This window comes from Phalacrocorax carbo, chromosome 6 (genome assembly GCF_963921805.1).
Source record: "Phalacrocorax carbo chromosome 6, bPhaCar2.1, whole genome shotgun sequence".
Classification (NCBI taxonomy): domain Eukaryota; kingdom Metazoa; phylum Chordata; class Aves; order Suliformes; family Phalacrocoracidae; genus Phalacrocorax; species Phalacrocorax carbo.
In genome coordinates, this window is record NC_087518.1 from 61,435,637 (window position 1) to 61,448,910 (window position 13,274).

General features: G+C 40.1%; 2 long non-coding RNA genes across 3 annotated transcripts in view; both read left to right on the forward strand.

The window, feature by feature from the left end:
* LOC135313986 (uncharacterized) overlaps positions 1-13,274 on the forward strand; it is a 443,735-nt gene that overhangs the window by 77,807 nt on the left and 352,654 nt on the right. The gene's annotated exons all lie outside the window — the stretch shown is intronic.
* LOC135314112 (uncharacterized) lies at positions 12,105-13,192 on the forward strand. Of its 2 annotated transcripts, XR_010373587.1 has the most exons (4): positions 12,105-12,192; positions 12,286-12,316; positions 12,412-12,711; positions 12,978-13,192. It is a non-coding gene; the product is annotated as an uncharacterized LOC135314112 (long non-coding RNA). The 2 variants fall into 2 exon arrangements; XR_010373586.1 differs by lacking the exon at positions 12,286-12,316 and having other exon boundaries at positions 12,118-12,192.

Consider the following 13,274-nt stretch of genomic DNA (forward strand, 5'->3'; position numbering starts at 1 on the left):
GTGTGGTAGAGTTATAAAAATTAGCAGTAACTTAATGATGATAAACTGTAAAGGAAATAAAAGATCCGATTTCATTCTCAGGCTCTGCGGTGTCATCAGCCTGAGCTAGAGCGGTCCTTAGGGGCGCTTACGCTAAGCGTGTGCGACTGGTGCATAACGTATCAGCAGGTAGCCTCATAAGGAGGAGAATGGTGGACCAGTAAGAAATCACTATCCTGCCTGAAAAATAGTGGTTACCATAGCAGTGGTGCTATTTCAAAACTGTTGGGTATACAAATGTAATGCATACCCGTATTCAACCACCGGAGGGATGGGAAACGTAAAAGAATGAGGTGTTTTGCCCTATGACCATATTTGACTGTGATCTACTGGGGAAAACGACATCATCTTTGGATAATTCTGCTGCAGTTCGGCTGTGTGCTAGTGGGGCAGGCAGACGCTGAGAAGGGGCGATATCGCTGTGTGTGGCAAGTTGCTTCCACACTACCAAGCTAGAAACTTCCTCTTAGGGAATGATAATTATTCCTTCTCTCACCAATAACAAGTGTAAAGGTGTAAAGGAAAAATATCACTATGTTCTGTAGATAATTGAGACTAAGGCATAAAAATGAGAAACTTTTAGTCAAACACTTAACTTATCCGCAGCTTCAGGCTACTGGAATCCCAGGGGAGTTTTTATGAACAATTATCTATCGGACGACACATAGCAGCAGCATGCAGCAGCAGCCTCCGCTGCTTTTCACTTTTAATATGTCATCCAATCCATTTACTAAGAAAGCAGATTTTTTTTTATTCTTTCTCTCAAGAGGTAAGGCCTAAAGCAAGGAATTAATAAGTTATAACACATGGACTGCTTTATTTGGTCCCTAGAGGATTAATTGTCAAAAATCAATTATGTTGAAGAATGCTTGAGAACCTGAAAAGAAACCAGAATTAAAGTGTAAGAAACATTTTATTTGGAAAAGAAAAAGGCAGGAGAGACAAGCATCAAGAGAGGCTCTGAGGTGAAAAGCAAAAAAACTAGAAATAGAAAAAAGGGGAGGCCCCAGGTGTGAATGCTTATCCTCAAGAAGAGGCAAGATAACAGATTTTTGTAGTCAAAGCATGAAGCTTCCAGAGGCGTTTGTAGATCGGCTGATCAGTTCCTGCAGTGCATCTCTTCTCAGCTTTTCTCCTGTAATTTAGTGTGGTGCTATTGCTCCCTGCTCCCCACCCTTTGGCTTTCCCTTTGCAGCAAGGGAAAGCTTAATTTTTTTTTCTAGAGCCTAATTTTTTCCCAGGCATAGCTCTTTCGATTACTTCTGCTTTGTACCAATGTCCAGAAAAAGTTCCTGAGCATCGTAATGTTTGTTTTTAGGAACAGTGATTTGTGTGTGGGTCTTTTTTGTGCTTTTACTGCAGCAGCTACCTACAAATACAGCGGAAGAAAATGAGATGTCAGGTGTTCTGTAAGACTACTTGTCAGATGGAAGATTCCCTTCTCAGAAAGATGGATAGCTGAATATACTTTTTAAAATAAAACTGAATTCTTTGGGGACAGTAAATGCTTTCTGTAGCACTTGGAAAATGGAATTTGGGAATAAAGTTTCTTGAAGGCCTGTGCTTGTATTTTAGCTCCCACTGAAAATTGTGTGTCCTTGACATATCTGTAAAAATACATTTTTATGGAACCACTCAAGTGTGGGCAGTTCTAGAAAGGAAAATTGGGAAACAAAGAACATTGTGGTCAATGCCCCATCCCTGGAAACATCCAAGGCCAGGCTGGACGGGGCTCTGAGCGACCTGCTCGGGTTGAAGATGTCCCTGCTCGCTGCAGGGGGTTGGGCTGGATGGGCTCTAAAGGTCCCTCCCAACCCAAACCGTTCTGGGATTCTGTGATCTAGCTTTGAGTTGCAGAGTATGAACACCCTGTTCATAAAGAAGAAAATCAGAGCAAAATAATCTTCCCAACTACTTTCTTTAGGGTGTTGCAACGAGCGTGTAACTGTGGAGGCTGCCGTATCCAGTGGATGCTTAACCCTCATCCAGCCCTACTCGGTCCTGCTCAGCTGCCTGTGTCATGCCGTTGCAGTCTGTTCGCCTACGAGAGCATAAAATATGACCTAGCTGGAGTATGCTTCGTTCATTTGATTTTTGAAGTGCGCTGCACTGTATGTGCAGTTTAGGGATATTCCTAGTAAAGCATGTAAATAACTTATTGCACCTAAAGAAAAAGATTCTGAAACAAAGATACACGAGGAAAAGGTGACACCTGAAAGCAACAGTAAGAAAAGAAATGTTGTCTTATAGCAGAATAGATTACATCAAAGGAGGCAGCACATTTTTTTTGTACTAGAGCCAAACCGCGTGTAAATTGGTCTTATTGGTTTCATTATTTTTTACTGAACTGACAAAAAAGCTGAGAAGGTCTTTCCTTGTGACAAAATAGCTGGGCATAGTCAGGGATGGTAACTGTTCCTCTAGCAAACCAGGCAATTACTCATGCTGAGGTTGCTGAAAGTAGAAGGGTCAAAAAAAAAAGGCAAGAAAAATAGTTACTTTATAAGCTTTGTATACTTATGTAGGAGAGAATAAAATCTCAGCAATGAGTCCGCATGGTAAAGTGGACAAAACAGTCATTTTGGGTTATTGAGATGCCATCCCTTCATCTGAGTGGTTGGCCCTTTCTTATTCTTGAGGATTTATCTTTCAAGAACAAATACAAGTCTGAAGCTGTATGCTGCCTCGTTCGTAATGCAGTTATCCCTGAAGAGCTGAATTCAGTAACACCTTTGTGTCACAAGACTCTTGGTTATCCATGGGAAGATAGTTAGCTGTATTGGTAAATAATAAGCCGTAGCCATTCTTCCTTTCCTGACACAGCCGAGAACAGCTGTGCCAAAGTTCTTCCTGAACAAATGGGAGAATGATGTGGGCTCTGCAGAATGTAGTAAAGTACCACGGGTGCGGCGCAACTGGGCTGTAGCTACAGAATTTGCATATTTAAGGTTTTACTCTTGTACCTTGTGAACTATGTACGTAGTTTCTAAAATAAACATTGAATACGTTGATTATATTTCTAAAGATATGAAGATCACAAGCCAGAGATTATCAGTCCAAATTAAAAAAGGGAAGGTGTTTAAGATAGTATTTTGAAAAAAAACCAACCCTTTTTTTCTGTGGGGTGCCACCCCCTGCTCCCCTGTGCAGCTTCTCCATTGCAGAGGATTTCTCTTGGGAGAGCCACAGTCATGGTTTACAGGTTTTCAGCTCTTGTATTTATTTTCTTGTTCCTAATGAAGCTAGGAGTGTGCTTTGGCTGCTGCAGTAAGCCTTCCATTTTGATTAAAACAGATGTGTGAGAGCACGGCTCTGGATTCAGAAGTTGAGGTCAGACTTTTGGATAGAATCTGCATCTCTTGTTGATTTGTGTTCTTTCTGTTAGAAATAGTTGATCTGCTCAGGATAGTTATAATATCAATTTAGTTTAAATATTTTTGTTTGTTCGAAAATGGCTATTGATTTCTAGGGATCTATTTGTAATTTACAGGCACTTGCCAGACAGCTCAGCCAATACATTTCCATGATTAGGTTGTTTGGGAGCTGCTCATTTTGAATTTTCATGGTGTGTGACTAGTCACCCAACTCGCACATTATTGCTTCTGTTTCATTTTTCAGCAGTAAGCTTTTAAAAAGCAGGTGAATAAATGGAGAGAGGCTTATAACACATGCACAGAACACATTTTTGGATCTTCCTGGACACCACCTATGAAAATTTTTAGGCTTGATATTTCTGTGAATAAATCCAGGATCAGGAACAATGAGAAACAGAGCAAATGAACGAAGTAGCTTATATTTCAAAACCATCAGTAAGTGCCTGAGGAATTGCTTTGCCCAGATATATGGTGAGATGGGGCATATGAAATGCTTCGTACGTATTAGTTCTGAATGTCAATATTCCCTATACATTTGTTCATAATAATTGCTGGATTCTACAATGACCAAAACTACTGGCCTGGCATCTTCCTGTGTGGATAGTGTGGGCTGATGCAAAGTTTAGTCCTGCTCCCCAAGTATTTGCTGTTAACTCGCTTCTTGCCAAATCACCAGGGAAGTGGAGAAGAGCTCGCTTTTTCAGAACGAGTCCGATTTGTGAGAGAACGCTATGGTAAAGAACACATAAACTAGTGTGTAACTTGCAACAAAAGCGTCTGGGTAACTTCGCTCTTTTACTGGAAAACAGGTATTTTGGCATATGCGTGTTTATCGTCAGCCGCCTTTTACAGGTGAGCTTTTAATAAAAAAGGTGAAAGGCGAATCAACAAACTGTTGCAGATATGGAGCAGGTATGTAGATTACACTAACTAGAACAGTGGTCTATTCCTGCGTTATTTCTTTGTAGTAAGGCATTTGTACTCGTGACAGCATAGCTCACCAAAACAGCTAGTTTGTTGGAGTTCATATTTTTAGTTCCTGTACCAGTATAAGTCTGCCTCACAAATACTTGGAGCGTGGGTTAGTAGATGTTAAATTTTGTCTAATTCCCTCTAAAATTATGCTATTATAAAATGCCTGACAGAAATATAATAATCTATAAAATTGTGCTTTTACCTATGTTTTCCCTGTTTTTCCGTACTTTATATTTTTCCTTATTGCCTCCCTATGTCTTTTTTTTCATACTTTTTTCCTCTCACATCTTTTATCTTTTCATCTCCTCGTCTTGTTCCTCCCTCTCCTTAGAATAAAAGCATCTCTCTTGCTCTCAGTCCTTTCCTTTCTGAGCAGATGCCCCCTGCCTTATTCTCCACTGTTCAGCTGTTTTGATCTTTCTCCACCTAAAGACCTGCAACCAGGCGCCCGGCAGGACTCAGTGCCTGCTCCAGCTTGGGGGTTTCCATTTTATACCTACCAGCAGTGATCTACTGAAATGATGATGCAAAGTCCCCTTCATATTTTAACATTCTGTGCTACCAATGGTAGGAAATACCACTGTTCCTCCTCTGTAGTCTTAGTTTGATTTACACAAAATTATAACCTGTGGTTATCTATACAAACCTGCATTGCTGTAGTCATGTCAGAATTGTGTTATAAATAATTTGTAAAACCTGTTACATAAATATTGATATACTTCCGTAGAAACACCAGAATTGCCAGATAATACAAAAAAGTAAAAACATGTCAACTCATTCCAAGTACTTTTGGATGAGCTGGGCCTTAAATCTAGTAACAAGAGAGCAAAATTCAGTGGAGTTGCTATTGTGCTGCAGATATTCCTATCAGGATAGGACATGTCCTGCATCGTGGAGGTGAAATGGTAAACCCAGCCTATACAGTCTTTCTCAGAATGTAAAAGAAGTCATTCCTGTCCTTTGCTAACAATATTAGGGCTTTTCAGAAGTGAAGGTGGGTCCTTTCTTTGTAATGTAGCTGAGGCTCCACTTGCTTGAGGAGCGGCGGTGAAAGGCTGCCGTAGAAATCCTACTGGTCGCAGTGACGTTGGGCAGAGCTGAAAAGGAGGCCATGACTGTGGAGGACTTTTTACCAGAGATACTGGACATGTGAATATCAGCAGTATTAGTGATGCAATTATGTATTTAGGCAATTTTTTTCAAGCATAGTCTTCAGTATGGAGCAATCAGTTCCATTTTCAAGACTTCTGTTTTGCTGCTTCAGTATGTCAAGGTGTACACATGCTGTGCTGAAGTGTCTTGTGTTGATTTCAGTGAGAATTTTGCTCAAATAAAAAATACAGATCTATCATGATACCTGATTATTTTTTTTTCTTTAGGTTAACTGTTCAAAAGAGAAAGCAGGAAAGGATTTTAAGTATGATTTTCTCTGCTTTGTCCTGATTCTTAGTTGTTCCTGTTTTGCAAATGCTGTTGTTCACTGCAGATGCTCAGTGTGCTAGGAAAGGATGAGTCGTGATTTAATAAGGAAAAAAATAAGTTTCTGGCTATGAGAAATTCCTACTTGCTATAAGTTAATGTGAAACATGACTTTTTCTTTAATGAACTGAGCTCTGTGTCACTGAAGTTGCCTAACAAGGCCACATCAGTGCTCTCATGCAAAGGGCTGATACAACAAGCAAAACCACAGCAAAATTGCATAAAACCCAGTTAACTCTGTACAGTTTTGCGATTGTCTGATGTGGCAGAAATTTATTAGCCACCAATAACGGTTTTAGAAAAAGATATGATTTTTTTGTGTCAAGTAGATGTTACGGAGAAAAACCTTAGGCTGGCTTAGAAACTGCTATTGCTATGTCATTTCCAGGGTTGGCACAGGCAGAGCCTCTTGCTTCATGCTGGTGCAACCTGGACGTTTCACAGAACTGCAGACATGGTAAGCAGTAAACATGGGAGTCCTACAGCTCCTCAGAGAATTCCCAGTACTTAACTGAGACCTATTCAGCAAACAGGAAACAAAACCCCATCTCTTACTAAATTAATTATACTCTTGCAGCAGGGGCAATCACAGTCAAAACAACATCAGGACTTTCTTGCAGGAGATCTAATGGGTATAAACGATGTATTAATTCGTATGCTTATGTAGGAACCCGGATGACTGTTTCTAACAATCAGAGAAATTGGGCCCTGGAACAACCTTGTAGTCAGAGCAGTAGGGGCAGAATCCTTCCTGGCTGTTAGATTAAAATTCCTTTGCTTTACAAATGGGCCTATAACTTTTGCAGATTGTAGCAGGAGACAGAACCTGTCACATGCTTCATTTGGTCCTGCGTGGGAATAGCTTTGGGGCAGGGCCTAACAAGCGTGCAAAAACACGATAATGAATGGGCTTTCTTAAATACTCTACCCGTTGCTGAGGTGAAACTCGGGAACGAGCAAAATTCTGCAGTCTCAAGGCTGTGATAGTCGTCATGCAACATTTTTTGCTCCTGCTGTATGCTATGCCAGAAGAGTCTCCTTGGAGCTACTGAAATCAGTGCTGGGGAGCGCTCCCCGTGCAATGGGCCACTGAACATACCCGACGCTTGGTAAACAGCTATTGCTCATTTCGATGACGTTTCTTCTTTTTTTTTTGGGAGGCACAGAGGGGAAGCAAATGAAAGCCTTTAGAGCAGATGAAAAAAGGCAAGTTTTGAGGGCTCAGCAGTTTTGCTCTAGGATATTATTCTATTAGATTTTATTATTTATTAGTTTACAATCAAGTTCTTCAACTAAAGAGGTTTCTGTGCTTCCAAGGTTGAATGTTATGAAAGGGGACTTCAGGGACAGTCACAGGATAATAAAGTAGGCTCTTGAGCATACGCAAGTGTGTCAGTGCATGTTCTAGAGGTTGGGTCTTATTCTTTTACTTGCATTAGCCTTAAATTAGTGTAATTCTGCGCTGCCCGTGGCTTCCATCAGTGTGAATATTAGAGTTGGATCAAACGATGTGCAGTTCCACGTGCAAAGTGGAATGCTAATTATCAAACTGCAGTGCTTTTGCTCCGATTTTTTTGAGCAAGTTTTTTTCCTCACACCTACTGGATTAAGTCTGCAGCGCTACAGCTGGACTGTTACTATAGACTATAAAAATAACTTGGTGGCAGACCAGTGTTCATTTGCAGACAGTAAATTTTAGAATAAATTTCTGAAACACGGATTTGCAGAATACAAAGCAAGAATCTCACTTGTGCAGACCATGTTTCTATGCAAATAGATGCTCACTGGAGGCCACGTTTATATATATGAAACAGGCATGCTGTGAATATTTAAGTGGCTTTACTGTGAATATTTAAGTGGCTCTCCATTTGTAGTTTCCTTAATGAAGTGATAAGACCTCAGTGACCAATTTTTATCATGCATTGTCTTTCATAAAGGAAGGTTCATCTCCCACATATGGCCGTAAAAAAATCAAGTGTTTGGGGGAGAAGGGCAGGGAGGGCCAGATAAAATAGCTTCCCTTAGTGAATTTAAGATGAGCAAGTTAACCATGTGTGGAAGTCTGGTCCCTTGGTATCTGGATTATGAGAAGGATGTGAAAGTTGAGGGTTTATCCTTTGATAAGAACAACTTAATTGTATCTATAAAATTATGTTCACTTATCATTTGCCTTTATGTGCTGATATTGTGTGTGAGTGGAGTGTTTCATGGTCTTTAGCAGGTGCTTTTTTCCCTTGCTGAAAAGGGAATGTCGAAAAGCTGCTGTTCAGAAGTCCAGGATAACAAGGCCCTGTATCTTGTTCTGCAAACAAACATGATGCCCCCCCCATGTTTCTTACTGAGCTCATCAACCTTCCGCTCTTTTAGAAGAGAAGTAATCTCATTGTCAGCCCAGGATAGTGAGAAACGCAGTAGCACCCTGGTTTCATACACAGCTCCAAAAATGGTGCGTAGTGTTCCTAGGCCCATTCTGTCCCAGGCAGCATCTCTGCTGAGCCAAGTAACTGCAGACACCGGCCCTGGTGCCCTGCCTCCTCTTCCTTTTTGCACTCTTCTTCAGAAAATTTGCCCTGATATAGAAGGGCGGGAGAACCTATTCCCACCTGGATGTAGGAACGATGACTTGGAGAGTACGCGGTGCAACTCCAAAAAGAAGAGATCTTTCCTGCTGTGCTCATACCTACATAAAAGCAAGGTACAACCTGGTTCACGCTAAATCTGTAGTCAATAAAATCGTTAGCGTTTTGTGAAATGTAGGTAACAAGGAAACGTGCAGGGAAAGAATAAGCAGACGGTATAATATTTCTCTGTCATAGATAGTTTTGTTTTCCCTCATTCAGTGCATTTTGCATTTTCAGTAAGCTCAGGCACACTCTGAAAGTACAGTGGCAAAGTCACCACTTTATAGCCATTTACTTGTCTTTTAATGTAAGGCTGGTTGAATGGTTCACAAAGCATAATAAATGTATTTCCCCTGAAGAGAGCAGGAATCCAGTGATACACCGTGCGTGAGCTGGTTTCCTGTGCACGGTCAAGTTCAACGTGCCTTGCGCTCGCTGAGTATGGCCACTCTGCTGCTCCGGGGTATTTGCTGCGTTACTGGTCTGCTCACATGCAGCAGATATGGCTTGTGTTGTAAGGGAGTTTTTCAAACCTAGCTCCTGTGGAAATCCATAGGAATTTTACTCTCAATATCCATGGGATTGGAAAAAAAACTTGAACGCTTTTGAAAAATATCAGCCATAATGTTCATGTTAAATATATTCATATTCTGTCTTTCAGTGTATTTTGAAGACGTGTGCCTGGTAAATTACTGATTAATAGCTTAATTCAATTATCTATAACGCTGAGGAAAAAATACGCTGGCGTTACTTTATGCAATTCAGTAAGTGTGTCTGCTCATTCCTTATTGTCAGTTACAGTCACAGAGGGTGTTATGTTTTAATAATAAAGAGCTACAAATTAACCCTGAAAATATAGGGGTATTATATAAACCAGTGGTATCTTGTCACCTTGAATACTGTATACAGGTGTCTCATTCTATCTCAGAAGAGATATTATAGAATCTGTGAAGGCTTAGATTTGCAGCAAGTTCAGTGCTTAGACTGGAGGTATAAACTAAGATGGAATGGCAGTAATTTTTACCTGGGGTTGAAAAGTATTTCTCATTATTCCGATTACTAAAATACAAGAGAAAAAGGGATGCCAAATGGAATTCAAATGCAACAACCTGAAACCTGGTGGAAATGCTTTGTGGCATGTATTTAAGCCATATGATAAAGAGGAGGCTCAAAAAGATGTAGGTTTTTGTAAGGGTGATCTGTTTGTGATTAGGTGGGTTAGAAGTGCAAGAAACTGAGAGAAAGTTTAGCTTCCAGTATAAAATCAAGGTTGCATTTAGGCATTTGTGGTGAGGTACGTGATTCCTTGCATAGATTACAAATGTAGTAATTAGATACCAGAAGAGTTGTAAATGCAAGGAACTGAGTTCGTAACGTTTCCTTTGGTTTGGTTTTTTTTTTGTAATCGAACTTGTATGAGATGTAGCGTGTATCTTCTGGTTCAAGTTTCAAGTTGGATGGCAATTATCTGGAATTAATAAGAAACTGAAGTTGTAGAACAGCTATTGCATCATTATTCTTTGAATATTTTAAGTTCTTCCTTCTCTCCTTTTTTTACTGCAGTTTTTTTACTGCAGTTCATGTCAGAAATGGACTAGACTTAAACGACCCTGGTATGATTTGTATGTTGTCAGGTATTTGTTATGTTTGTAGCCCTTTTATTTTGAACAGAATTCTCCAGTTTCCTACTGAAAGAGAAGACTTAAAATTCTCAGAGACTATTTAAAGACTTGCTTTAAAGAGACTCTGAAAATGATGTGCTTGCTTCCTTTCGTTTTCCAAGTCTGCTTCGATACCTTTTCCTTAGGCAGACCACACTGATACCCAGTTGTTGTATCTCCACGTGCATTACTCTGAAGAGGAAGTACTGGATGGGAGGAGGATCCTTCCAACTCGTTAGTGAGTTACTTTTGTAGAGCCATCCCTATATTTGGTTGTGGATGCTGGCAGAGTGACATTGCAGCAGGAGTGGTGTTTATGTGCTAACAGTCAAATTCATTATATTTAAACTTACAGAAACTTAATACCTGTTCTCTTGTAGCTAATGTTCTTTAAGTGATCCCCTATTGTGACTACAATCAATCGGCAATGGACTTGTTTCTAGGAATTAATTGTTGTTAGATTAATTTAAGGTGATATGGTCATTGGCTTATGCAGCTGATTTGGTCAAGAAAAAGTGCCACTGATCAATGTTAGTCTGGGGTTCTGATGGGTAACGAGCTTTAATCCCAGCTTCCTCACACCTGCTTTATGCTAGTGTCACTACTGAGGTCATTGGATTAAAAACTAAATGTAGGCACTGTGAACTCTACACACTTCTGCCTCGATGGATTGCTTGTTGCAGGTGTATGAGGCCGTATTCATTTAGTCATGTTTATGGAATTTACGGAATTTTGTGGGGATAGTACTGGATGTACTTCAGACGGGAATTAAACCCATGTATTTTCATTGCCTGAAAACGAAGACTCTTTCTCTGGAGTATTCTGTAAAGAAGTATTAACAAAGAAAATAACATCCATGCTGTATAGGTCTAACTCTGCTCCCACTTGAGTCAATAGTAAAACTGTTACTGAATTTAGCGAGGGTCACTTGGGATAAAACAATGCCTGAAAAAATAATTCTTTTAGGCAATTTAATAAGAAACTGTAATTGCATGTTGAAACGAAGTGATTATTTTGGTGGCCACAAATGGAAGTTACCGCTTATACGTACGGGTTTTAGAATGGGGTTATCTTACTTAAACCGTGTAAAATAAGGCACCTGATCAAGGGTAGGCTTCTGGACCTTCCTTCTGATGCCATAAAGAAGGTGAACACCCTCAATGGGTCTAGGCTAATGCCCTTCTCTTCACCCCAAGAAAATTCGCTTGCAAAAGTGTTGACACTCCCTTGTTGAACTGCAATCCTCGTGTGTAAGTATGAAGAATTTATTTGTCATCAATGCAGTCACGATGTTAAAGATCTGCAAGAATATTTGGAATGGGACCAATGTTTGTAGCCGATTAGTACTGTAGATTGGGGGATAACACCTTACCGATAGTATTCATTGCAGTTCGCTTCTTTTTGTAAATCCATTAATTTCTGTACAAATAAATATTTCCTTTGTTTAATAATCAGTCTGGACAAAAACAATCAAGGTGTCAGAGAGGAACAGAAAGAGCAGGTGAAGGTTGTGTAAGTCCTGGTACTGTCCAGAGGTGGTATGGATTTGCGTGATGAGCACAGTAAATTGTGGTGGAAGGAAAAATGGTGATAATCTTACGCAAGCGTTAGGAATAAACACTTACGTATAGAGGTGGTTGATTATAGCAGGTTCCAGAGAGAAGAGTGCTTGGAGATGTGTGATACACTAAGCCAGGCACTGTTGCAAAGCAGCAGGAGAGGATGACTCGCTTTTCTGACAAGTGGAGCCAATTGTCTCTGAATGCCCTAAGCAGCGGCGATGCAATCTAGTAGCCTGTAAGAAATAATTCTTAGATGAAAATGATGTCACACAACTCTGAAAATATAATGGTTATGTACAGGCATGCTCAGGATGGAGTGGTTGACAGTGACTGTTGTACTAGATGGGAAACTACTGTGGTTAATATTTAAGCTCATACAGCAAGCTTAGCTCTCCTTCCCAATTCTTCTTCGATCTTTCTTTACTGTCACTTATTACAGGAGCCTGGAAAGGACTCTGGAAACATGAAGAAAGAATGAAGAGTAAGGAAAATCCATTGTTATATTTAATAATGTCCTTACTACTTCAACAGTTTTGTATGATTTTTGGTTTTATTAGTTCCTTTATATTTACAGGGTCCTGTGATAAATGGCAGTGAGGAAATAAGTAAGGACATTATTAAAAACTACACAATGATTTTTTTTTCTTTAGAATTTGTTTTTCCCCATGTTTAAAAGATCCTGTGATTAAACTCTCTTCAGGGAAACAATAGAGCATTATGGATGCAGAATGAGTCATGCTGTCAACTTGTATCAACCCACATCCATCATCTGTCATTCGTACTCCTGTGTGACTTGTATAACCCTGCGAGCCGCAGTGGTAGTTGGTTATAAACAGAGGGAAACCAGCCCCTTCTGCCTGCGAGGGGTGCGGCATTCCGCAGCGCTGGAGTGGCACGGCCAGCCTCTTCTGGAAACAGGAGGGATGGCTGATTCGTTGTCATTTCTTGCACACCTATTTGGATTTCCACTGATGACTCCAGTTAGTGCTCTCAGTATGAGGTGTGTGATTTTTTTTTTTCTAGTGTAAAATTGGGGTTTTTAAGATTTTTCATCACACTGAAGAGCGTTCTTTTTTCTTCCCAGCGGCTGTTCTGGGGCTTTGTCATTCTCTGCAGCTTTCTACAATATTCACGTTTTATTTTCTTCTGCATCCTTCTCCTGCCGTCCCCATGTTCTTCATTTCACTCTCTTGTTTGGCAGTTATTTTGATTTTTATTCTTTGACTCACGTGTAGACTGTTTGTTGTGTTTTTTACCATTCTGCAGATATCTTACCTCAGCTTCGAAAGATAATAGAAGAAGTCGGATTTTCTTCTTTCTTGCTGTTAAATCCCACTGACGTCTTTCACAGCGCTGCGGCTGTCTCACGTTGCCCTAGCAGATCCTTCTTTTTCACCTCTGTTACAATGGAATTCTTTTAATGATCATAAGTGCCCCTGTGTTTGTCTAACTGGTTTCCGATAAATATTAATTAAAAATTACGTGGATTCTGAATAGTAATTTAGTATGCGACACTGATTTTGTTTGGAAAGTCAGTGTCAACAGAATTTCTATTAAACGAGT